Raw genomic sequence first — 24,764 nt, 5'->3', positions numbered from 1 at the left:
TCTTCTTCTTCTTCTTATTATTATTATTATTATTATTTTCTTTTTTCCTCTTATTCTTCTCTTCCTCTCCTATTTTTCTTCTTCTTCTTCTTCTTTCTTCTCCTTCCCTTCCTTTTCCTTCTTCTTCTTTTCCTTCTTCTTCTTATTTTTTTTTCTTCTCCTTTCTCCTTCTTCTTCTTCTTCTTTCTCCTTCTTCTTCTTATCCTTCTTCTTTCTTCTCATTCCCTTCCTTTTCCTTCTTCTTCTTCTCATTCTTCTTCTTCTCCTTCCCTTCCTTTTCCTTCTTCTTCTTCTTCTTTCTTCTCCTTCCCTTCCTTTTCCTTTTAACCCCCCTGTTCGTGCGGCACCACAACATAAGCCCCCATGTTTGCCTGGCTCCCTTTTAACCCGCCAGTTGTGCTAACGATGTTGCTAATTGCCCCCTTTGAATTGATTAGCTCTACATTAAGCAAATAATAGCACCGACTAGACTAATTTTTTTCTGAAATGACAAAACTGCCCTCCCTCATCTAGTATAAGTCACACGAGCTGGACAGAAGGTGCTCCCATTCCCTGCTCGTTCCCCTCCCTGACCTAGCCGCCCCAAGCGCTGCTGCGCCTCGCCTCCGCCGCAGTTGCCCCAGCCGCCGCATCTGCCCCAGTCGCCCCATCTCCATTGTTGCTCCTAGGTAAAGCAAGCCTCTTCCCTTCCCTAGCTGCCCCATTGCTACTACACCAACAAAGTCTCCAGCAAAAGGAAAGAAGAAGAAGATGACTCCAAAGAAGAAGAAATTAAGTGAACTGTGAACTCGTTTGTTCTGCCATGAACTACTTTTGCTGCTGCTACACCAACAAAGTCTCCAGCAAAAGGAAAGAAGAAGAAGATGACTCCAAAGAAGAAGAAATTAAGTGAACTGTGAACTAGTTTTGACTATTGATGTACCCAATTGTTATTTATCCATTGACAAATCTGTTAAACATTGCAAAGGGGGGCATCAGCTACAGCATGGTGAGAACTGGGGGGTTAAAAGGGAGCCAGGCAAACAGGGGGGCTTATGTTGTGGTGGGGCACGAACAGGGGGGTGATAATCAATTCTCCCCTTCTTCTTTTCCTTCTTCTTCTTATTTGTTCTTCTTCTCCTTTCTCCTTCTTCTTCTTCTCCTTTCTCGTTCTTCTTCTTCTCCTTTCTCCTTCTTCTTCTTATCCTTTCTCCTTCTCCTTCTTCTCCTTTCTCCTTCTTCTTCTTCTCCTTTCTCCTTCTTCTTCTTCTCCTTTTCTCCTTTACTAAACAGGAAACTAACCTAACTAAGGCCCTGTTTGATAGCTTAGTATTTTCTAAGTATTATGAGAATACCACAATTTTTCTAATATTTACAGTTTTGATTACTATGAGTTGTTTGGCTACCCAAAAAAACTGCGGTATTAATACTACAGTATCTCCAAAACCATAGTATTTTCTTAGTAATTAAAAAAGAACCCCTGACCTCTTGTTTAAAACTGAGCCACTGGAAAAAGTGAATCCACTCCATGCACGGAGCAAGGTGCCAAGGTCGTTGTTCTTTCCTATCTAATTGTGCGTCCGGTTTATTAGTACCTTCTGTTTGGCGATTTTACTTTCCATTAGGATCCTCCAATTATGATTTGACTCAAACGAAACATCCAAAAGTGAGGCTGGCTCCTAGTCCAGTACATGATTCAAAATTGACATGGCAGGCTGGAGGTAGAGAACTAGCGAAGTCCGTGGTAGCTAGTTGTTAGCTAGCGTAAAAAACGGGTGTGTTTGCAACAATTAATGGCTAGTCAGCAATTTTCACGTGGATGCACAGGGTAGAAACCAAACAGGTCCTCTGTATCATTGATACTCTAAAATACTTTGATGTTTAAAAACCATGATATCTTATACCAACAGGTTAAAATACTGTAGTTTACCGTTACACCGATTTTTACAATACTTTGTTGTCAAACGCAGCCTCAACCTAAACTAAAACTAAACCTAAACTAAAGTACTTTAACAACCTAACTAACTAGCCTAACTAACCTAATAAACTAAAAAACTAACCTAACTAATTTAACATAAATAAAAATAAGGAAAAACAAAAAAAAATGGGGGACTCACCGGCGGGGGCGGCTGGGGCGTCGGGGCTGCGAGGAGGACAGGTGCGACGGGGCAGTGGGGCGTCGCCGGGGGCAGTGCAGCGGCGGGGGGCAGTGGTGGCGGCGGGGCGACTGTGGAGGCGACAGGGGCGGCGGCGCGACGGTGGTGGCAGCGGCAATGGGGGTGAGGTGGGGAGAGAGAGAGACGGGCGGCAGCGGGGGCGACAGGGGCGACAGTGGGCGTGGCAAGGGCGAGAGGGGCGGCGACGCGATGGGGGCGGGGGCGGGACGGTGGTGGCGGCGGCCGTTACAGAGAGAGGGGCGTGCGGGGTGGGGAGAGAGAGAGGGCGCGCGGGGTGACCGTTACAGAGAGAGGGAGAGGGGCGGGTGGGGGGAAGGAGCCGTTAACGGTGTTAGAGTATTGCCGTGTGCCGGCAGACGGCAAAGAGTCTAGACTCTTTGTCGTCTGCCTCCGGACTCTTTGCCGTCCACTAGCAACCGGCAAAGGGCCGACTCCAGTTTGACCTAGCCACCCCACGGTCAGGTGGGCCTATCTATATCTTTGTCGTCTGCCTCTGGACTCTTTGCCGTCCGCTAGCAGACGACAAAGAAGTGACAGATGGCAAAAAGGCTTTATGCCATCAGCCTATGCTTTGCCATCTGTTTTGCTGAAGCTGACGGCAAAACACTCTTTGCCATCAGCTAGCAGACGGCAAAGACTAGGCAGATGGCAAAAAACTGTTTTCCAGCAGTGGTGGTTCCTCGAAGCTGGGCGCAATGGTGGTCGCTCTATTTCGCCATGGCCTCCTAACGCCTGCGCGAGCGTCCCGCTCCACGAGCATGGGCCATGGAGGTAGAGACCCCAAGCTTAAGGCCGTCAGGTTGATGCGCCGCTCCAGGACAGTGCGGTGCTATCGAGGGTGTGCCTGGGGGCTTCGGCGAGGCCTCTGGCGCATACTCCGGTCGACGCACCTTCGTGGAGTGATGGATAGCCGTCGAGGATGCGCCAAAAGGCCCAGAAGCCCAGGCACGCACTCCAGCGGAAACTCTTTCCCCCCCTTGGAAGGGTCGCGTCGCTGCCGAAGATGTGCTCGGGGGCTCCGACAACATGGTCGAGCAAAATAGGAAAAGGATTTATACTCCGGCAACCCCCTTTCTATATGATAGTCAAGGACTATCGGCAAGAACCTTGTCGGAGGGGAAGTTGCCAGGAGAGTGTAACCTCCTGCTTGTCGGGGATCTTAGGCCCCAGCAAAGGACCCAAATGCCGCAAGAAGAAGTGTCGTGGCACAACAGATATTCTGGATGAAATTTCAGAGTAGATAGGTTGTTTCCTTTCTGGAGATCCCAACCCTTTTTTGAGAAACTTGCACGTAGATGGAACCTTGTCAGGATCAGTGCACCTTGGCTCTATTTTGAACTTGTTCAACAACCTGAATGGCCACAGAGCACCTTCACACTCTTTCGAACTTGTTCAACAGACCAAGCGGCTACGCAACACCTTATTTCTCCTCGAGCCGCGCTCGACGATCTAACAGTTGCACTGAGTGCGTGCCACATCCCTGATCCCTAATAGAGTATAGCAAGTTTGTGATCATGTCTTCTTCATTGCATCCAAGAAAATGAAATGAAATCAAAAGCAAAGCAAAGAAAACAAAAGCCAACCCTAGAAACTCTATATTCAAATGCAATTCAAATTTGGTGGCAAATTAAAAATTCCAAAATGGCCATTAGAAAAGTTCATCATTTCTGATAAATGTTGAAAACAAAATATGAGGGGTGAAATATATTTTCAAAGTGCTTTTGGCATTTTAAATTAAAGTTAAAATCTACTAAAATCAAATATATAATTGATTTCAAATAATCCAAAGTTTTCAAAAATGCTGAAACTTTTATATATGTTTGGAAATATTCCAAATAACACTTCAGCATGTTTCAAACTATTTTAGGAATAGTGTGGAGCCAAAAATAAAACAAAACCATATCAGAAATGTTTTAACAGAAACAGAAAAGAGAAACAAATGAAAATACCTTACGTATCGCTTACTTGGCCCAGGCCGAGCTCCTCCCCTGTCGTCTACCTTCTGCCAGTCGACAGCAGCACGCCACCTGTCGAGGAAGGATAAGCCTCCCGCGACCTCCTCCCGTGCTTTCCCCCTCCTCATTCGCCCCCTGTTCTCCCTTCTCTCGGTCGCCATTAGATCCCAAGCTGAGCTCGAGCTCGCCGTTGCTCTAGCCCCTCTCCCTCTCACCTGAGCTGCGCAATAGCTTCGCCATGGTCTCCTGAAGCTCTCCAACTAGATGCTGGACGCCGAGAACCCCTGAGACGCCATGACGCCATCGTCTTCAACCAAGGATCCCCGGAGCTCGCCGCCGTCATTCTTCTTCCTCAGACTATCCCTGAGCCCACTCTCGTCGCCTCTGCACTCCCTGGTAGCTCAGGGTGCTTTTCCCCTCATTTTCCCCTTCGACCCCGAGCTCTAGGCCCCAATTCCACCGGAGCCCGACGAGATCTGCCGCGGGACCTCATCGTCCGTAGCTCTCCGGTGATCGGGTGGTCATTCTGAGGCCACCAGCAGCATCAGTGCGCCGCGTAGATGCCGTAGGAGCTAAGCCCTCACCCTCCTAGCCTCTGGATCAATGATCCCGATGGTGCCCGAACTCCGGCAGCCGCTGAGCTCGTCGCCGGCGTCATCTCCGGTGGTTTTAGCCCTTGTTCTTTGCAAAAATGGACCTGCGATCGAGCGGCCGATCGTCTGGTGCCCTCCGTCGTGCATTTGGTCACCGGAATAGCAAACCCGAGGCCCTCCACCATTTTGATGGTCGTCGGAGCCTCGCCGTCGGTGGGTTTGACCCCATCGCCGGTGAGGTTGACTCCCCTGAGTCTCTGGCAAGTGGGGCCAGCCCCCTGACTAATTAAGTTTAGTCAAAATAAAAATAAAAATTATATTAAAAGTTAAATAGTTACTAACATGTGGGTCCAGCTCTGTTAATTAGCTAATTAAGTTTAAACTTAATCTAAAAACTGGCGAGAGTCACTGACCAGTGGGTCCCACTGGTCAGGTTTGACTTTTAACGGCCAGCTGACCTGCTGATGTCATGTTGATGCAATAAATCTAATTCTGGTTTTAATATAATTCCAGAATAATTATAAAACTTTGGAAATTCATAGAAAATTGAATAGAACTCCAAATCAAACAAATAATATATGCAAATTGATCAGAAAATTTCAATGAACACAATGGAGCTACTTTCATGCATGAAAAACAAAGTTATGAAACAGCATCAGGTCAAATCAATTAAATGATTAAGATGAATATGCCATTTCAAATGATATTTGAATTTGGATTTCAAACTAGATACAAACTAAGGTTTCACCAACCACATTGAAACATATCACCTTTCATTTCATGTCATGTTCATGCATCATGACTGTTGCATATGATTGTTAATACTTGTATGTTGTTATTCGGTAGGCCCCGCCCCTTCGGATACGACTAATTATCCGACTGACGGATATCACCCCTCTGCTGAGCAACAAGGCAAGCAACCATTTTGATCATCCTGATAAATCCCATGTTCTCGCTCCTTCTCTTATTTATTGCATTAGGTCTTAATGCTTTCAATGATTTTACCACGTTAATTGAACCCATTCCTTTGCTTGACATGTCTCTGTCACGGTAATTAGCTAAACCTTGCAACCTAGCATACCTGGTAGATGCTTGAGCCATGATGTGTCTTATCCTGCTATGCATGCTATGCTTAGAGTTGTGTATGGTATGTCATCTGGGCGATGAACAGGATCATGAGAATGTGTTCTGTTAATAAAGGTTGTGTGTTGAACCTGATTTGGTAAAGGTACCGGTGAAAAGCTATGTAGGAGTACATGGCGGGTTGTTTCATTGGAACCGTCCTTAGGAACTGAGTTCCATGTATGTAATCCAAGACAAGATACTACCACATGCTGGGCCCTGAAATATGACCCTGCTTGACTTATTAATTGCCTAGTACTCGGTCCAGGAGTTGCAAGTAGTTTCTGGTGTTTATAGTCATGCTGGAGGTCGTGCATAGTGCTGACCTTAGAGGTGGGCTATGATGCGGTAGGCAGTGGCACGGTGTACCAAGTGGCACCCGGATGGTGGGCTTGGGAACCCTGCGCACGTCGTTTGGGGCCGAAGCGGAAACCTCGGCCGGACTTCCGTGCGGGTTACCCTCAGATAGGCGATAAACCTAGACTAGGTATTAGTGTGGTTAACGGTCGTGGCCGACTCCCTCGTTGGGCTTCCGTTTGAAGGTTGCCGAGGTGCATGACTTGCACATAGCGATAAGTGGCGAGAGCGTGTGTGAAGAAGTACACCCCTGCATGGTTATGATCTATTCGAATAGCCGCGTCCGCTGATATGGACTACTTGGAAACATATGTTGTTCATAGACAACTATAATGGCTACTCTTAAAAATGCCAAGATAAGTGTGAGTGTCGTGGATGGCATTTCGGTAGGGAAACGGAATGATTCCACGATGGTGTATTGTTGTGGTGTTAGTGGACTCGTGTGCGAGAAAAGAAAGTTGTCAAAACTATTTAAAAATGTAGTTGTCTAGCCAAGAGTCAAAGCTGGCTTTCTGCATGAAACCCCACAACTCCTTGTTGATACATTGCATGAGTAAATAGAATATTCTAAACTCTTGCTGAGTACTTTTGTACTCACGTTTGCCTAATAAATTTTTGTAGAGGTTGTTAATGACCCAAATTGTGGGTTCTATCTAGATGTTGACGACGACGAGTAGCTGGTGTCCCAGCTACGATCTGGCCCTAGGTTGGGTCTGTAGATAGTCAGGCCATATGCCTTTTACCTTTCCATATGTCCGAGGGCGTAGAGTACAAAAGCTCCAGATACAAGGCCTCGCCAATCCCTCCTTGTCGGGAGGACGTTCAAGCCCCAGGCAAGCCCTCCTTGCCGCGAAGATAATCAAGTCCTCTGACAGGGAAATCAGACCAGCAAGCTCCTTTCGCTCGCCAGGTGTCCTCCCCCGTGTTTACCACAGTCCCACCGCTCCAGCGCATACCTCATGCGCTAGCGCAAGACCGAGGTGTTCTCCCACCTGGATACGTGTTGAAGCCACCCTGATACCATAGTAGAAAGATGAGCGGTGAACCCTGTTCACTATACAACCCGTGAGCACACTGTTGGTGACCCCTTGCCTATAAAAGGAGGCCCAAGGCTCATTCTCTAGGGGTTAGACTTTTTGGGATTTGAGACTCCCTAATCACCACCTAACTTACTGTTGGAAAGATGCCCTAGAGGCAATGATAAATAGTTATTATTATATTTCGTGTTTAAAGATAATCGTTTATTATCCATGCTATAATTGTATTGAATGAAAACATAGATACATGTGTGGATACATAGACAAAACAATGTGCCTAGCAAGCCTCTAGTTGGCTAGCCAGTTGATCAGAGATAGTCAAGGTTTTCTGGCTATGTGCAAGTGTTGTCACTTGATAACTGGATCACATCATTAGAAGAATCATGTTATGGACTAGACCCAAACTATGAACGTAGCATATTGATCATGTCGTTTTATTGCTATTGTTTTCTGTGTGTCAAGTATTTGTTCCTATGACCATGAGATCATATAACTTATTGGCACCGGAGGAATACTTTGTGTGCATCAAACGTCACAACGTAACTGGGTGACTATAAAGTTGTTCTACAGGTATCTTCGAAGGTGTCCGTTGAGTTAGTATGGATCAAGAATGGGATTTGTGACTCCGTGTGACGGAGAAGTATCTCGGGGCCCACTCGGTAATACAACATCACACACAAGCATTGCAAGCAATGTAACTAAGTGTAAGTCACGGGATCTTGTATTACGGAACGAGTAAAGAGACTTGCCGGTAACGAGATTGAAATAGGTATGCGGATACCGACGATCGAATCTCGGGCAAGTAACATACCGAAGGACAAAGGGAATGACATATGGGATTATATGAATCCGTGACACTGAGGTTCAACCGATAAGATTTTCGGAGAATATGTAGGATCCAATATGGGCATCCAGGTCACGCTATTGGATATTGACCGAGGAGTACCTCGGGCTATGTCTACATAGTTCTTGAACCCGCAGGGACTACACACTTAAGGTTCGATGATGTTTTAGTATAGTTGAGTTATATGTGTTGTTACCGAATGTTGTTCGGAGTCCCGGATGAGACCACGGACGTCACGAGGGATTCCGGAATAGTACAGAAACGAAGATTTATATATAGGATGGTTTCATTTGGTTACCGGAAAGTTTCGGGCAATTCCGGCACTGTCCCGGGAGTGACAAATGGGTTCTAGGAGTTCACCGGGAGGGGCCACCCACCCGAGAGTGAGCCCAAGGCCATAGGGTGGCGCCACAAGTCCCTAGTGGGCTGGTGGAGTCAGCCCAAGGGGCCCATGGCGCCACTTAAAGAAATACCAAAAGAAAATAAAAGGACAAAGGAAAAAGGGGAGGTGGGAAGGAAGGGGAGGACTCCTCCTTCCCCAAACCGAATTGGAGGAGGAGTCCTCCTCCTCCCTAGTGCCGGCACACCCTTGAGGGCCTTGTCCCTCAAAGCAAGCCCCTCCCCCTCCCTCCTATATATAGTGGTATTTTAGGGCTGATTTGAGACAACTTTTGCCACGTGCAACTCAACCCTAGACCACATAGTTCTACCTCTAGATCAGATTTCTGCGGAGCTCGGGCGGAGCCCTGCAGGAGTAGATCATCACCACCACCGGAGTGCCACCATGCTTCCGGAGAACTCATCTACTTCTCCGTCTTTCTTGCTGGATCAAGAAGGCCGAGATCCTCGGCGAGCTGTACGTGTGCTGAACGCGGAGGTGTCGTCCGTTCGGCACTAGATCAGAACTGATCGTGGGACGGATCGCGGGACGGTTCATGGGGCGGATCGAGGGACGTGAAGACATTCCACTACATCAACCGTGTTTCTTAATGCTTCCTATTGTTCAATCTACAAGGGTACGTAGATCCAAATCTCCTCTCGTAGATGGACATCACCATGATAGGTCTTCGTGTGCGTAGGAATTTTTTTGTTTCCCATGCAATGTTCCCCAACCGTGGCATCATGAGCTAGGTTCATGCGTAGATGTTATCTCGAGTAGAACACAAAAGTTTTTGTGGACGGTGATGTTCTATTTTCTGCCCTCCTTAGTCTTTTCTCGATTCGGCGGTATTGTTGGATTGAAGCGGCCCGGACCGACATTACTCGTACGCTTACGAGAGACTGGTTACTAACATGCAACCTCGTTGCATAGAGATGACTGGCGGGTGTCGGTTTCTTCAACTATAGTTGAATTGGTTTTGACCGAGGCAGTCCTTGGAGAGGTTAAATAGCAATTTGCACATCTCCATTGTGGTTCTTGCGTAAGTAAGATGCGATCATACTAGATACCCATAGCAGCCACGTAAAACATGCAACAACAAATTAGAGGACGTCTAACTTGTTTTTGTAGGGTATGCTTATGATATGATATGGCCAATGACGTGATGTGATATATCGGATGTATGAGATGATCATGTTCTAATAGTTAATACCGACTTGCACGTCGATGGTATGGCAACCGACAGGAGCCATAGGGTTGTCTTCAAACTAACGTTTGTGTTTGCAGATGCGTTTACTATATTGCTAGGATGTAGCTTTAGTAGTAATAGCATAGATAACACAACAACGTCGATGAAGACACGTTGATGGAGATCATGATGTGGCGCCGATGATAAGAAGATCGTGTCGGTGCTTTGGTGATGGAGATCAAGAAGCACAAGATGACGGCCATATCATGTCACTTGTGAATTGCATGTGATGTTAATCCTTTTATGCACCTTATTTTGCTTAGAACGACAGTAGCATTATGAGGTGATCTCTCACTAAAATTTGAAGACGAAATTATGTTCTCCCCGACTGTGCACCATTGCTACAATTCATCGTTTCGAGACACCACGTGATGATCGGATGTGATAGACTCAACGTTCACATACAACGGGTGCAAAACAGTTGCACACGCGGGACACTCGGGTTAAGCTTGACGAGCTTAGCATGTGCAGACATAGCCTCGGAACACATGAGACCGAAAGGTCGAGCCTGAATCGTATAGTCGATATAACTAGCATAGAGATGCTTACCACTGAAACTATTCTCAACTCACATGATGATCGGACTTGAGTTAGTGAATTTGGATCATGTACCACTCAAATGACTAGAGAGATGCACTTTTTGAGTGGGAGTTTAGCAAGTAATTTGATTAGTTAAACTCTAATTATCTTGAACATAGTCTAAGTCCACTTTGAAATATTTGTGTTGTAGATCAATGGCTCACGCGACAGTCACCCAAAATTTTAATACGTTCCTAGAGAAAGCTAAATTGAAAGATGATGGAAGCAACTTTGTAGACTGGGATCGTAATCTTAAGTTGCTCCTGCAAGCTGGGAAGAAGGATTATGTCCTTAATGCTGTGCTAGGAGATGAACCACCCGCTACGGCTGACCAAGATGTTAAGAACGCTTGGTTAACACGTAAGGAGGACTACTCAGTAGTTCAATGTGCAGTATTGTATGGCTTAGAGCCGGGACTTCAACGTCGCTTTGAGCGTCATGGAGCATTTAATATGCTCCAGGAGTTGAAGTTTATCTTTCAGAAGAACGCCCAGATCGAGAGGTATGAGTCCTCCGATAAATTCTATGCTTGCAAGATGGAGGAGAATCCGTCTGTCAGTGAACATGTGCTCAAAATATTTGGGTACTCAAACCATCTATCTGAGCTGGGGATTGAACTCCCGCAAGAGGTTATCATTGATAGAATTCTTCAATCACTGCCACCAAGCTACAAGAGCTTTGTGTTGAACTATAACATGCAAGGGTTGAACAAGTCACCCGGCGAGTTATTCGCGATGCTGAAAGTCGTAGAGTCAGAACTCCGTAAAGAGCATCAAGTGTTGATGGTGAATAAGACCACTAGTTTCAAGAGAAACGGCAAAGGCAAGAAGGGTAACTCCAAGAAGAGCGGCAAACCTGTTGCCAATCCGATGAAGAAACCCAAGGCTAGACCTAAGCCTGAAACAGAGTGTTATTATTGCAAGGGACTGGGTCACTGGAAGCGCAACCGCCCCAAGTATTTGGCTGATAAGAAGGCGGCCAAGGAAAAATCAGGTATATTCGATATACATGTTATTGATGTGTACTTCACCAACTCTCGTAGTAGTGCTTGGGTATTCTATACCGGTTATGTTGCTCGTATTTGCAACTCGAAACAGGAACTGCAGAATAAGCAAAGGCTGGCGAAGGATGAAGGGACGATGGGCGTGCGAAATGGTTCCAAGATTGATGCAATCGCCGTCGGCACAGTTTCACTTCAATTATCATCAGGATTAGTTATGAACTTAAATAATTGTTATTTAGTGCCTGCGTTCAGCATGAACACTATATCTAGATCTTGTTTATTGCGAGACGGTTACTCGTTTAAGTCAGAGAATAATGGTTGTTCTATTCTATGAGTAATATCTTTTATGGTCATGCACCCAATGTGAGAGGATTGTTCATATTGAATCTTGATAGCGATGATACACATCTACATAACATTGAGACCAAAAGAGTTAGAGTTAACAATGATAGCGCCGTGTTTTTGTGGCACTGCCGCTTAGGTCATATTGGTGTAAAGCACATGAAGAAACTCCATTCCGATGGACTTTTGGAGTCACTTGACTTTGATTCACTTGACATGTGCGAACCATGCCTCATGGGCAAGATGACTAACACTTTGTTCTCCAGAACAATGGAGCGTGCAAGTGACTTATTGGAAATCATACATACGATGTGTGCGGTCTGATGAGTGTGGAGGCGTGCGGCGGATATCGTTATTTTCTCACCTTCACTGACGATTTAAGTAGATATGGTTATGTCTACTTGATGAAGCACAAGTCTGAAACGTTTGAGAAGTTCGAGCAACTTCAGAGTGAAGTTGAAAATCATCGTAACAACAAGATCAAGTTCCTGCGGTCTGATCGTGGGGGTGAATATCTGAGTTTCGAGTTTGGTGCTCACTTAAGACAATGTGGAATTGTTTCAGAGTTGACACCGCCTGGAACACCACAACGTAATGGTGTGTCCAAACGTCTTAATCGTACTTTATTAGAGATGGTGCGATCTATGATGTCTCTTACCGATTTGCCATTATCGTTTTGGGGTTATGCATTAGAGACAACTGCATTCACTTTAAATAGGGCACCATCAAAATCCGTTGAGACGACACCATACAAACTGTGGTATGGCAAAAGACCAAAATTGTCGGTTCTTAAAGTTTGGGGATGTGATGCTTATGCCAAAAAGCTTCAGCTTGAAAAGCTGGAACCCAAAGCGGAAAAGTGCGTCTTCATAGGTTACCCAAAAGAGACAGTTGGGTATACCTTCTATCTCAAATCCAAGGACAAAGTGTTTGTTGCTAAAAATGGAGCTTTTTTTAGAAGGAGTTTCTCTCGAAAGAATTGAGTGGGAGGAAGATAGAACTTGATGAGGTTGTCGAACCTCTAATCCATCTAGATGGTGGCGCAGGGCAATGGGAAACCCCTGTCGTTGCGACGCCGGTTGAGGATGAAGTTAACGATGATGATCATGAAACTTCGGATCAAGTTCCTATCGGACCTCGCAGGTCGACAAGATCACGTATTGCTCCTCAGTTGTACGGTAATCCTGTTTTATCAGTTATGTTGTTAGACAACAATGAACATGTGAATTATGAAGAAGCAATGCTGGGCTCGGATTCCAACAAATGGCTGGAGGCGATGAAGTCCGAGATAGGATCCATGTACGAGAACAAAGTGTGGTCTTTGGAAGTACTACCTGAAGGTCGCAAGGCTATTCAGAACAAATGGATCTTTAAGAAGAAGATGGACGCGGGCGGTAATATGACCGTTTATAAAGCTCGACTTGTGGCAATGGGTTTTTCACACGTTCAAGGAGTTGACTACGATGAGACGTTCTCACCAGTAGCGATGCTTAAGTCGTCCAAATCATGTTAGCCATAGCTGCATTTTTCGATTATGAAATCTGGCAAATGGATGTCAAAATGGCGTTCCTTAACGGTTTTCTTAAGGAAGAGTTGTATATGATGCAACCCGAAGGTTTTGTCGATCCAAAGAATGCTAACAAAGTGTGCAAGCTCCAGCGATCCATTTATGGACTGGTGCAAGCCTGTCAGAGTTGGAATAAGCGCTTTGATGAGGTGATCAAAGCATTTGGGTTTATGCAAGTGGTTGGAGAATCTTGTATTTACAAGAAAGTGAGTGGAGCTCTATGGAGTTTCTAATATTATATGTGGATGACATATTGCTGATTGGAAACAACATGGAGCTTTTGGAGAGCATAAAGGATTACTTGAATAAAAGTTTCTCTATGATGGACCTAGGAGAAGGTGCTTACATTCTAGGCATTAAGATCTATAGGGATAGATCGAGACGCGTGATAGGACTTACACAAAGCACATACCTTGATAAAGTTTTGAAGAAGTTCAAAATGGATCAGTCGAAGAAAGGGTTCTTGCTAGTGTTACAAGGTGTAAAATTGAGTAAGACTCAGTGCCCAACAACTGCATAAGATAGAGAACAAATGAGTTTCGTCCCCTATGCTTCAGCCATAGGTTCTATCATGTATGCAATGTTGTGCACTTGACCAGACATTAGCTTGGCCATAAGTATGGCAGGCAGGTTTAAGAGTAATCCAGGAGTGGATCACTGGACGGCGATCAAGAATATTCTGAAGTACCTGAAAAGGACTAAGGAAATGTTTCTCATTTTTGGAGGTGACAAAGAGCTCGTCCTAAAAGGTTACGTCGATGCAAGTTTTGACACCGATCCGGATGAACCTAAGTCACAAACCGGATACGTATTTATTCTTAATAGGGGTGCGGTAAGCTGGTGCAGTTCCAAGCAAAGCATCGTAGCAGATTCTACATGTGAAGCGGAGTACATGGCTGCCTCGGAGGAAACAAAGGAGGGTCTATGGATGAAGCAGTTCATGACAGATCTTTCAGTTGTGTCGAGCGCACTAAATCCAATAACTTTGTTATGTGACAACACTGGTACCATTGCCTTAGCAAAGGAACCAAGGTTTCACAAGAAGACCACACACATCAAACAACGCTTCAACCTCATCCGCGACTACGTTGAAGGAGATGACGTGAATATTTGCAAAGTGCACACGGATCTGAATGTAGCCGACCTGCTGACTAAACCTCTTCCACGGGCAAAACATGATCAACACCAGAACTGTATGGGTGTTCGATTTATTACAATGTAGATCGCATGGCGACGTGAGGACTAGATTATTGACTCTAGTGCAAGTGGGAGACTGTTGGAAATATGCCCTAGAGGCAATGATAAATAGTTATTATTATATTTCCTATTTAAAGATAATCGTTTATTATCCATGCTATAATTGTATTGAATGAAAACATAGATACATGTGTGGATACATAGAAAAAACAGTGTCCCTAGCAGGCCTCTAGTTGGCTAGCCAGTTGATCAAAGAGAGTCAAGGTTTTTTGGCTATGTGCAAGTGCTGTCACTTGATAACTGGATCACATCATTAGGAGAATCATGTGATGGACTAGACCCAAACTATGAACGTAGCATATTGATCGTGTCGTTTTATTGCTATTCTTTTCTGCGTGTCAAGTATTTGTTCCTATGACCATGAGATCATATAACTTACTGGCACCAGAGAAATACTTTGTGTGCATCAAATGTCACAACGTAACTGGGTGACTATAAAGGTGTTCTAAAGGTATCTCCGAAGGTGTCCGTTGGGTTAGTATGGATTAAGACTGGGATTTGTCACTCCGTGTGACAGAGAAGTATCTCGGGGCCCACTCGGTAATACAACATCACACACAAGCCTTACAAGCAATGTGACTAAGTGTAAGTCACGGGATCTTGTATTACGGAACGAGTAAAGAGACTTGTTGGTAACGAGATTGAAATAGGTAAGCGGATACGGACGATCGATTCTCGGGCAAGTAACATACCGAAGGACAAAGGGAATGACATACGGGATTATATGAATCCGTGACACTGAGGTTCAACCGATAAGATCTTAGGAGAATATGTAGGATCCAATATGGGCATCCAGGTTACGCTATTGGATATTGATCGAGGAGTACCTCAGGGCATGTCTACATAGTTCTCGAACCCACAGGGTCTGCACACTTAAGGTTCGATGATGTTTTAGTATAGTTGAGTTATATACGTGGTTACCGAATTTTGTTCGGAGTCCCGGATGATATCACGGATGTCATGAGGGTTTCCGGAATGGTCCGGAAACGAAGGTTGATATATAGGATGGTTTCATTTGGTTACCGGAAAGTTTCGTGCAATTTCGGAAGTGTACCGGGAGTGACGAATGGGTTCCGAGAGTTCACCGGGAGGGGCCCACCCACCCGGGAGTGAGCCCAAGGCCATAGGGTGGCGCCACAAGTCCCTAGTGGGCTGATGGAGTCATCCCATGGGGCCTATGGCACCACTTAAAGAAATACCAAAAGAAAATAAAAGGAAAAAGGGGAGGTGGGAAGGAAGGGGAGGACTCCCCCTTCCCCAACCTAAATTGGAGGAGGAGTCCTCCTCCTCCCTAGCGCCAGTGCACCCTTGAGGGCCTTGTCTCTCAAGGCAAGCCCCTCCCCCTGCCACGTGCAACTCAACCCTAGACCACATAGTTCTACCTCTAGACCGGATTTCTATGGAGCTCGAGCGGATCCCTGCAGGTCACCACCACTGGAGCGTCGTGACGCTGCCAGAGAACTTATCTACTTCTCCGTCTTGCTTGCTGGATCAAGAAGGCCGAATTCATCGTCGAGTTGTACGTGTGCTGAACATGGAGGTGTCCTCCGTGCGGCACTAGATCTGAATGGATCGTGGGACGGATCGCGGGACGGTTTGTGGGATGGTTCGTGGGGCGGATCGAGGGATGTAAAGACGTTCCACTACATCAACCACATTTCTTAACGCTTCCTGTTGTGCGATCTACAAGGGTACGTAGATCCAAATCTCCTCTCATAGATCGACATCACCATGATAGGTCTTCGTGTGCGTAGGAAATTTTTTGCTTCCCATGCAACGTTCCCCAACAATTACTGTAGCAAATCATCCTCATCTAAGCCCTCAATAAAAACTAAGCAGGAGTAGGGTTTTATGCACAAAGGGGACCGAACCTGGGTAAACGACCTTGCCGGTTGATCGCTAACTCCGCTCTCGGCGCCACCTCTCTCCCTCCGCCGAATGATCAAGGGACCCTTCGAGCTTCCAATAGGTGTCGATTTCCCCGACAGTCTTGTTCTTCAGAGTTGTGGCCCTTGTTGGGACTCGAGGTTTTGGTCAAGATGCAGTATATAGTCCTGGGCACATAGAGCAGATCTTTGATGACAAATGTGGTCCTTGGTGGCTTGCCATGAGCCAAAGGCTTCATCAACACTTGCATCAGGTGATCAGGCAGCTCAGATTCATCATAGATGCATGTGGCTCCTTGTGAGGGAATTGGAACTGGTACCACACGAAGTAATTCCATGGCAGGAGCTGTGTGGTGAGTGTCTTAGGTCATCTTGTCTAGAACCCAAGTTTTACATCTTGTCCTTCACCTGAGAGATGCAAAGTGGCATAGAATTGAAGAATGATTTCTTCATTCCAGTCGTAGATATCCATGCAGAGTAGCAGTAGGCGAGCATCATACAGAACATTAAGAACTGGCCCGAAGCAGGGAATGAGTTACATGTCTGCATGAGGAATTTGTTGATGCTGAAAAAGCTTATTCTTGTCAAAGAGCACAACACCATAGTAGTTCATCTATGCACCAGTCCAGAATCTCTTGTGCCTTATCCTTGGGGAATCATACGGATTCGCACCCATGAAGAAATGATGTTCATCAAAGAATCTCTCCTTTTGGAATTTCGGCCTTTCTGTACGACTGTAAGGCAGAAGAGTCTTGGGTTGAAGATTTCCCTTGAATCGGCCCACATGTCTTCAAAATTCTTTAGTTTCAGGAACTTGAGCCACGACAACGGTAGACTCGGGATTTTGAGCATGAGGTTAAACAGTAGTGTCATCACGTTGAGGAGCAGCAGGTGCTTCAGCCACATTTTCTTTAGTGTGAGGAATGTGCTTTGCATATTCGTCAATTACACATGCAGTAGTATCCTCAATGGAGGTTTGATTCGTAGTTTCTTTAGCTAATCCATCTGATTTATTTTCCGAGATAGACTTCACCGGAGTGTGTTTTTCATCACACCATGTATGAATTTCTTCAGTGACTGCAGAGGAGTGAGGATTTTGTGGAAGTGGAGTTTCCACACGTGAGTTTGGATCATCTTGCTCTGAGTAATCGTCACTCATAACTGGTGTTTGGCATCCAATGTCCACATCTTCATCTTTTTCTACATCACCCACCTTTGTTCTCTGCTGAGGCGGAGGTGATGAGTCTTGAGTAATTGACGGATTTGCTTCCACTTCAATTTCTTCATTGACCTTGAAAGGATCGATATGGTTGACTAGAGGGGGGTGAATAGGCAGCTAACAAATTTTAAGCTTTTCTTTAAATAAATTAGGTTTAACAACAAATAGGTTGTCTAGATATGCAACTAGGTGAGCGACCTATATGATGCTAACAACAACAATAATAAGCAATAAGTAAATACAAGTAAAGGTAAGAAATAACCACAAGTGGAACCGATGAAGACGAGGATATGTCCCCGAAGTTCCTTACCTTTGAGGGGAAGTACGTCTCCGTTGGAGCGGTGTGGAGGCACAATGCTCCCCAAGATGCCACTAAGGCCACCGTATTCTCCTCACGCCCTCACACAATGTGAAGTGCCATGATTCCACTAAGTGGTGCCCTTGAAGGTGGCAACCGGACCTTGACAACAAGGTTGGGGCTCTCTCCAATTAGAGTCTCCCAACAAAACCACGGAGCTTCACCACAATGGAATGTGGCTCCGAGGTGACCTCTTCCGTCTAGAGTGCTCAAACATCCAAGAGTAACAAAATTCACACAAGAACTTGTGGGAATCAATTTAACTTTGGTGGAAGTGTAGATCTAGGTCTCCTACTTCCATCCCTAGAAAGACAACAAGTTTGGGTGGCTAGGAAGAGAGATCGGGCAAGAAAGCTTGAGTGCATCAATGGTAGAGAGAGAGAGGTAGGAGATAAGAGGGAGGAAGAAGAAACCCCTCCTTATATATAACCCCCCCCCCCCAATTTATAACCATTACAACCACTTTTTACACTGGGCAGTACAACCGGTTGCCAGGACGGTACAAGCGGTCTTCCGAAATTAGCGGAACAACCGGCCAGCCACCGCCCAACAATCGAGCCAAAATAGAGACTTGGCCCTGAGGTTCCACTAGCCACGGCCGCTGGGTGTGGCTAAGATCCAGGCGGTACAACCGCTTGGAACACCGGTAGTACCGGCTATATTTAATATAGCGGTACAACCGGACCACCACCGGCCAACAAACATAGTGAAACAGGGCCGTGACTAGTTGTGGACCGATGTCGGGTCGGTTCAACCGCCCACGGGTTGAGCGGTACAATGGCCCATGGCAGCGTACAACCGGTCAATTAGAAAACAGGGGCCTCTCTCTCAATGATGCGATGGAATGAGATGGGTGTAAAAGTGTGTGAGAAGAATTGATTCATCCATAGACTTCCAATCTGGATCCCCTCCTAATAGTACGGGATCCCTACAACCAAAGAGAATAAACACATGGGGAACATGTCTTTGATCTTTTTCGTTTCGAGGGAATACCTAACCGTTTTGTGTTTAACATATGTGAAAGCATAATTTCTCCCTAGGGTGGTTTTGATAATTGATCACAACATATGAATCATTGGACTATTGTGTTTTCCAAGTGTATTTCAGAAAAGTTCAAAAGATGCTATGACATAAGGTTGTGGAGATACCCCTGGATGCAAGAAAAGAATAATATTGGATTAAGCTTCAAGCAATAAGACTCTTCATTTTATATTTGTGAGAAATCACTTTTGAGTTCATAGGAAAACCAATACTATTAAAAGGGGGTGAGGTAGTAAAATGAACTGATTGCTCAAATGCTCAAAGTTAGCCACCAAAACACTTGGTTATTTTTCCCACATATCCACTCTGTCAAGTTCCACATTCACAAATTCGGTGTCACCAATATTGCCCCTTCGGACCCACCGAATTTGAATGTCAAACAGAACCCTAGCCATTTCCACCAAATCGGTGCAACCGAAACTGCATCGGTGCTACCGAGTTTGGTGTGACCAACATTCTGTTGCCAAGATACACAAAATCGGAATTTCCGAGTTTGAGTACTGGTGCCACCAAGTTTGGCCATCTGACCGTTAGTCACCTTTTCGGTGCCACCGAGTTCTGTATATAGGTCTCATCGAGATTCAAAAGTTCACACTTTTAGTACTAGTCGGTACCACCGAGTTGTCCACTTCGGTGGCACCGAGTTTGCAGTTTTGTGTGTGACGGTTGGATTTCGGTTGTTGTCTATATATACCCCTTCACCCACCTCTCATTTGTGGGAGAAGCACTCAGAACACACATTTCATTTCCAGATCCATTTTCCAAGAGAGAACCACCTACTCATGCATTGAGACCAAGATATTCCAATCCAATCATTTGAAACTTGATATCTAGCCTCCCCAAACTGCTTTCCACCAAATCAACCTCTCTTACCCATGCATATTCTGTGAGAGAGTGATTTGTGTTGAGGAGACTATCTTTAGAAGAACAAGAGCAAGGAGTTCATTGATCTACCACATCTATTACCTTTTGGAGGGTGGTGCCTCCTAGATTGGTTAGGTTTCGCTTGGGAGCCTCCTACTTCGTGTTGTGGAGTTCAACCAAGATGTTTGTAAGGGCAAGGAGATCACCTACTTCATGAAGATCTACCATGAGTGAGGCTAGTCTTGTGTGGACAGAATCCATGGTGGAATAGACATGGACGCTTCTTTGTGGACCCCTTGTGGGTGGAGACCTCCGTGGACTCTCGCAGTCGTTACCCTCTGCGGGTTGTAGTCTCCACTAACATGGACGTACGATAGCGCCACCTATCAAAACCATGCCAAAAATTGTCGTGTCAACCTCATGCGTTTGATCTCCCTACCTTACTCCTCTACTTTACACTTGCATGTTTTACTTTCCGCTTCTATACTATTAGAACTGCATGTGTAGGGTGTACTTGACTTGTTATAACTGTCGTAGCTGCCTCTCAATTAAAATTGGGAAAAGGCAAAAAATTATCTTGTCAAGTAGTCTAATCACCCCCCTCTAGACATACTTTTGATCCTACAATATGATACATGCATACTTAACATAGTGAGTTGTCATCATCACCAAAACACTTAAGCTGGAGAATGCCCTTGCAATCCCCCTTTTTGGTGCATGATGACAACAACATGATTTCCATAGATGGTCTCTAAAGTAAAAAAGTGAAGCTCCCCTCGTTGTGTGCCCCAGATAAGACAGGAACAAGAATTGGAGCTCCCCCTTGGTTTTAGAGACCATCCACAAGGTACATACAGGAATTTACACTAAGGAGCATATGTATGAGATAAAGAGTAGAGCTTAAATGACACCGGTAATAAGAAACATAGTCTCCACTGAAACTCAAATGGTCTCGACAAGATAGGTTCAAGACGGACTAACAAGCAAGTAAGAGTTCAACTCGAAAGCAAAACGAATGATACGATGAAACGACAGCCAAAGCCCCCCATGCAAATCCCGTCATGATATAGCTCTCTCTCCCTTTGGCATGAGGACACCAAAAAGGAAAAGAGCGATACTATCGTCCCGGTGCTCAGTAGAGCTCGTCAGATCTGTCAGACTCCGCGGAATGACCACTAGCAGACTCACCATCACCATCACCATCGTCACTATCAGACACATCCTGAGCAGCAGCAGCAGAGGAGGTAGCAGGCTGACCCAAGACCTCATCATCGGTCCAAGTGCTATGGCCATAGATCCACTTCTTAGGGGTGATGGACTTCCCTGAACCATTGGCTGCCTCAATCTTGAGAGCCCGCATAATCTGAATCAGTCTGCGCCTAGCAGCTTCTCGTTGACATTGGCTTCATAGAGCTTATTCTGAACATGAGCTTGGAGTCAGAAGGTCTTCTTAAATTATCTGAGAACTTGGAGACCCAAGATAGCTTGGCAGCCGCAGGAATCTCAAAGTCACTATCACTGGAATTAACAAAAACATCCTCGGGTGCGTCCTCGGGGAAGCGAGGAGCGGAATGCTTCTTCTTCTTGACTTGCTTGATCTCATGCTTAGTGAGATTCTCACGAGAAAAGAAAGGCTCGTCAGGCCTGGGAACTGCCCACACAGAGTTAAGGAAGCACATAATGAATGGAGCATGCTTGGGGACCAACTTGTAGAAGCCCTGGAGTAGAGATCCTCCTATAACCATTCGGAAACATCAAATTTAGCCCGAGTGCGATCCTCATCCCGCATGGCAACAAGCAGATCAACGAAGTATCCATGAATCTCATCTTGATTGCCAACCTTGGGCAGGAGAACATTCTCGAAAACATGGTGCAGAATATCATATACCGGCAGCAGGTCCTTAGAAGAGCCAGGAGTCCCACGCCTGAGAATGTACAAGGGGGCAAGCTTCACCTTATCCATAGAATTAGCCCGATTATGAAGACGAATGTCGCCCTTCCTAGTGAGACCGGTATCATCATACCCAAGAGCATTGTAGAAGGCACGCCACCGGACCGAAAAGCTCATCATGACAAATGCAGGTGAGGGTGCGAGCGTCATCATTGCCAAAGTGAACAGTGGCATAGAACTGGTGAATGAGTTGCACATCAAAGGGACAGTTGAGAGTCATGAGCTTGAGCAAGTCAAATTCGTCACACAGAGCATATGCTTCTCGAAAGTAGTCCATGTTGTTCTTCCAGTGCTCAATGTAAATAGTCCATTGCTTGGCAAACTTGTTCTTGTGATGATCATAGAGCTCATGCACAATTCGCATTTGAAGCACATTCTGGAACTGGGGGGTGGTCTAGGTGGAAGCAACGACTACCTCATAAGGATTCTAAAAACGAACCAGCTCCCAATCAGCTTGCTTCCATGAGTGCACTGGCTTGGCAGATATCTGCTTGGCGGCCAAGGCTTTTGCATGGCAAGAGGGATTGGTAGGGATCACAACTTACTCATGTTCAGAGTCAACCATGAGTGTGGCCCTCCGCCTGATTACCACTATAGCCAGACGGTCGACGTACACACTAGCCCAGGAAATCACTGTGGCATGCACATTTACAAAAGTATCATGAACACAGGCATTTCTATTAATGAATATAAGAGTTTTACATGATGAACTACAAGGGTGATGGCAGCGGGAAAAGCTCTATCTAAGGCAGCATGGTCCTCGTGCGGCTTCAATCCACAGGGATATGACTCGGTTATGCTCCTAGCCCGTGAACGCTCCAGTTCCTCGCTGACGAACAACAGATCCTTATGTGAACCTCGCCATGTTAAAAGCCGCTGAGTACTTTTGAATGTACTCGCAAGCAAATCAAACTAACATATACACTAAGCAATGCAAACTATGGCATTCAAGCATGCATTTGTTACTAGAGCAATATTAATCATCATAGCATACGTATCTAGCAATAATAATTATCAAGGTATAACAGGATGATTCAGCAAGATAACTCATAAGGTAAATACGATAAAGTAAAGCACATTAGGTAAATGATTTATACTCCGACTATTCTCATGATCCAGTCTGAATGTGATCCAACTCATGTGGTCATCTTACCACTCATCTCATAGCCATCCCATGGCTAACATGTCATATACCGGACATCTTCTAATGTCTGCACAAGACGAGTTCTTCCGTTATTATTATCACTGATACGGTTGACCACCTACTGAGGTCTGGTCGGGCTGTCCAATACCATGGACTCGGCTATTCGAATAGGTTTAACACTCTGTAGAGATTGCACACTTTACCCACATCATGGAGCACTAACCTCGTGATCCCATTCGGGTGGACCAGTGTTGCTCTAACGAAATCTGCCTGACCCGTGACTCTTTCATCGTACTACCGGCATTCATCCTCCCCCGGAGTCCAGCCCTGGGTGGCTCTGTGTCCTCATGACACCTGCCACCGTCGTGGACAAACTAAACTGTCCCAACCGGGAACGGGTACCCAAAACCACTAAGGGCTAATGCGATTACAAACTTGGTCACCTTGAGCAGGGTAGGGTTAAGAGGCAGAACTTGGTATTCAAATGATTTAACCTTAAACTGGATTACTGGGTATATTCTATAAATAACCTGCCAATCATGGTAAAAACTAGATTGTTAATACACATGTCTTAAAGTGACGCGACATGAACAAAAGAGGAGCAAAGGAAAAGAATGATTGGACACTTCTAGGTACTCCTTCCTTAACTCCTGGTGGCTTCCACCTCATTTGTTTGATAGGATTGTTTGTAAATTAATTGAACTTATTGATGCCAAGATTTGCATTCATGTCCTTTTCTGGATCGAATTTTATGAATTCTGTAATGTGTAAGCTATTTTCTTGATTTTATCATGTTCTTGTTGTTTCAACAGCTTTTTGGGACATATACAAATTTGCAACGGTGGCATTGGTTGACATGGATTCTGAGGAGATTCAAGTGTATGTTGACTATTTTGATACCATGTTGAGCCCGATGTTCTGCCTGAAACAACATTATATGTGATCTAACATGTTAATTTTTTTAGTTCATTCTTTTGCATACACTGTAGCTTATCTCTGTTTTATTTTATGCATTGGAGGTATACATGAAAGGTGCTGCTGTTTGTTAACTGACTGTTGTTTGTACACTAAAAACTGCTGGTTGCCTTGGTTGAAAAACTACTATTGTTTGTTAATTGACTGGAAAATTGCTGTTGTTTGAACATAGTGTGCAGCTTGAATATCTCATTAGTAAAAAATCTTCCATACACCACTGTTTGTACAGTGGTAAATTGCTTGTTCACTTACTAAAAAAATGGTAATCACTAGCAAACGTACAAAGTGATGTTGTTCGTATTTTTTTTGTTGTTTGAATTGTTAACTGTCTGGAAAAATGCTATTTGTATTTTCTAATGATTGAAAACAGGTTGAAAAAATTGAACTTTGTTTCATTTGTACTCGGCTGGATGCCTCGTTGCTCAAGTGTGACAGTTTTCCCCTTTGGATGGTTGATGTGTGTTTTGGTAGATGGGCTGAGAAAATGATGATTCATATGATGATTCTGATACATTTGATGTTTTAAAATTGAGCTTTTTAAACCTGATGCCCAACCCATCACAAATCAGCCATCTGCTATTTGAAAGTTTGATACACAGAACTCTTTCATAGTGGTGAAATAGCATGTCGAGTAAAATGTGCAAATCATCTTCAGCGTCACATGTAGTGCATAGTTTACTTATGTGAATAGAGTATTTACCTGCTCTCTTACCTGATGGTGGTGCTTTCCTCATTATTGTCTGCTTATTTTGCTTTCCTTCTCATGGATCCAAGCTATTTATCAATGCATCCATTATCTTTCAGATTGAGATGGAAGAGAAGAAGACTGCTCATGTACAAGAAGGCGAAGAGCGAAAGTCTTCTTTTTCACTTCTTGCGGAAATTC

General features: G+C 45.0%; 1 pseudogene; it reads left to right on the top strand.

The window, feature by feature from the left end:
- Window positions 1-24,356: 24,356 nt before the first annotated feature.
- On the top strand, window positions 24,357-24,431 carry LOC123433670 (annotated as a pseudogene).
- The last annotated feature ends 333 nt before the right edge of the window (window positions 24,432-24,764 follow it).

The sequence above is a fragment of the Hordeum vulgare genome, chromosome 2H, assembly GCF_904849725.1.
Source record: "Hordeum vulgare subsp. vulgare chromosome 2H, MorexV3_pseudomolecules_assembly, whole genome shotgun sequence".
Classification (NCBI taxonomy): Eukaryota; Viridiplantae; Streptophyta; class Magnoliopsida; order Poales; family Poaceae; genus Hordeum; species Hordeum vulgare.
Note: the sequence above shows the minus strand (reverse complement) of the source record. Positions and strands in the feature narration are given on the sequence as shown.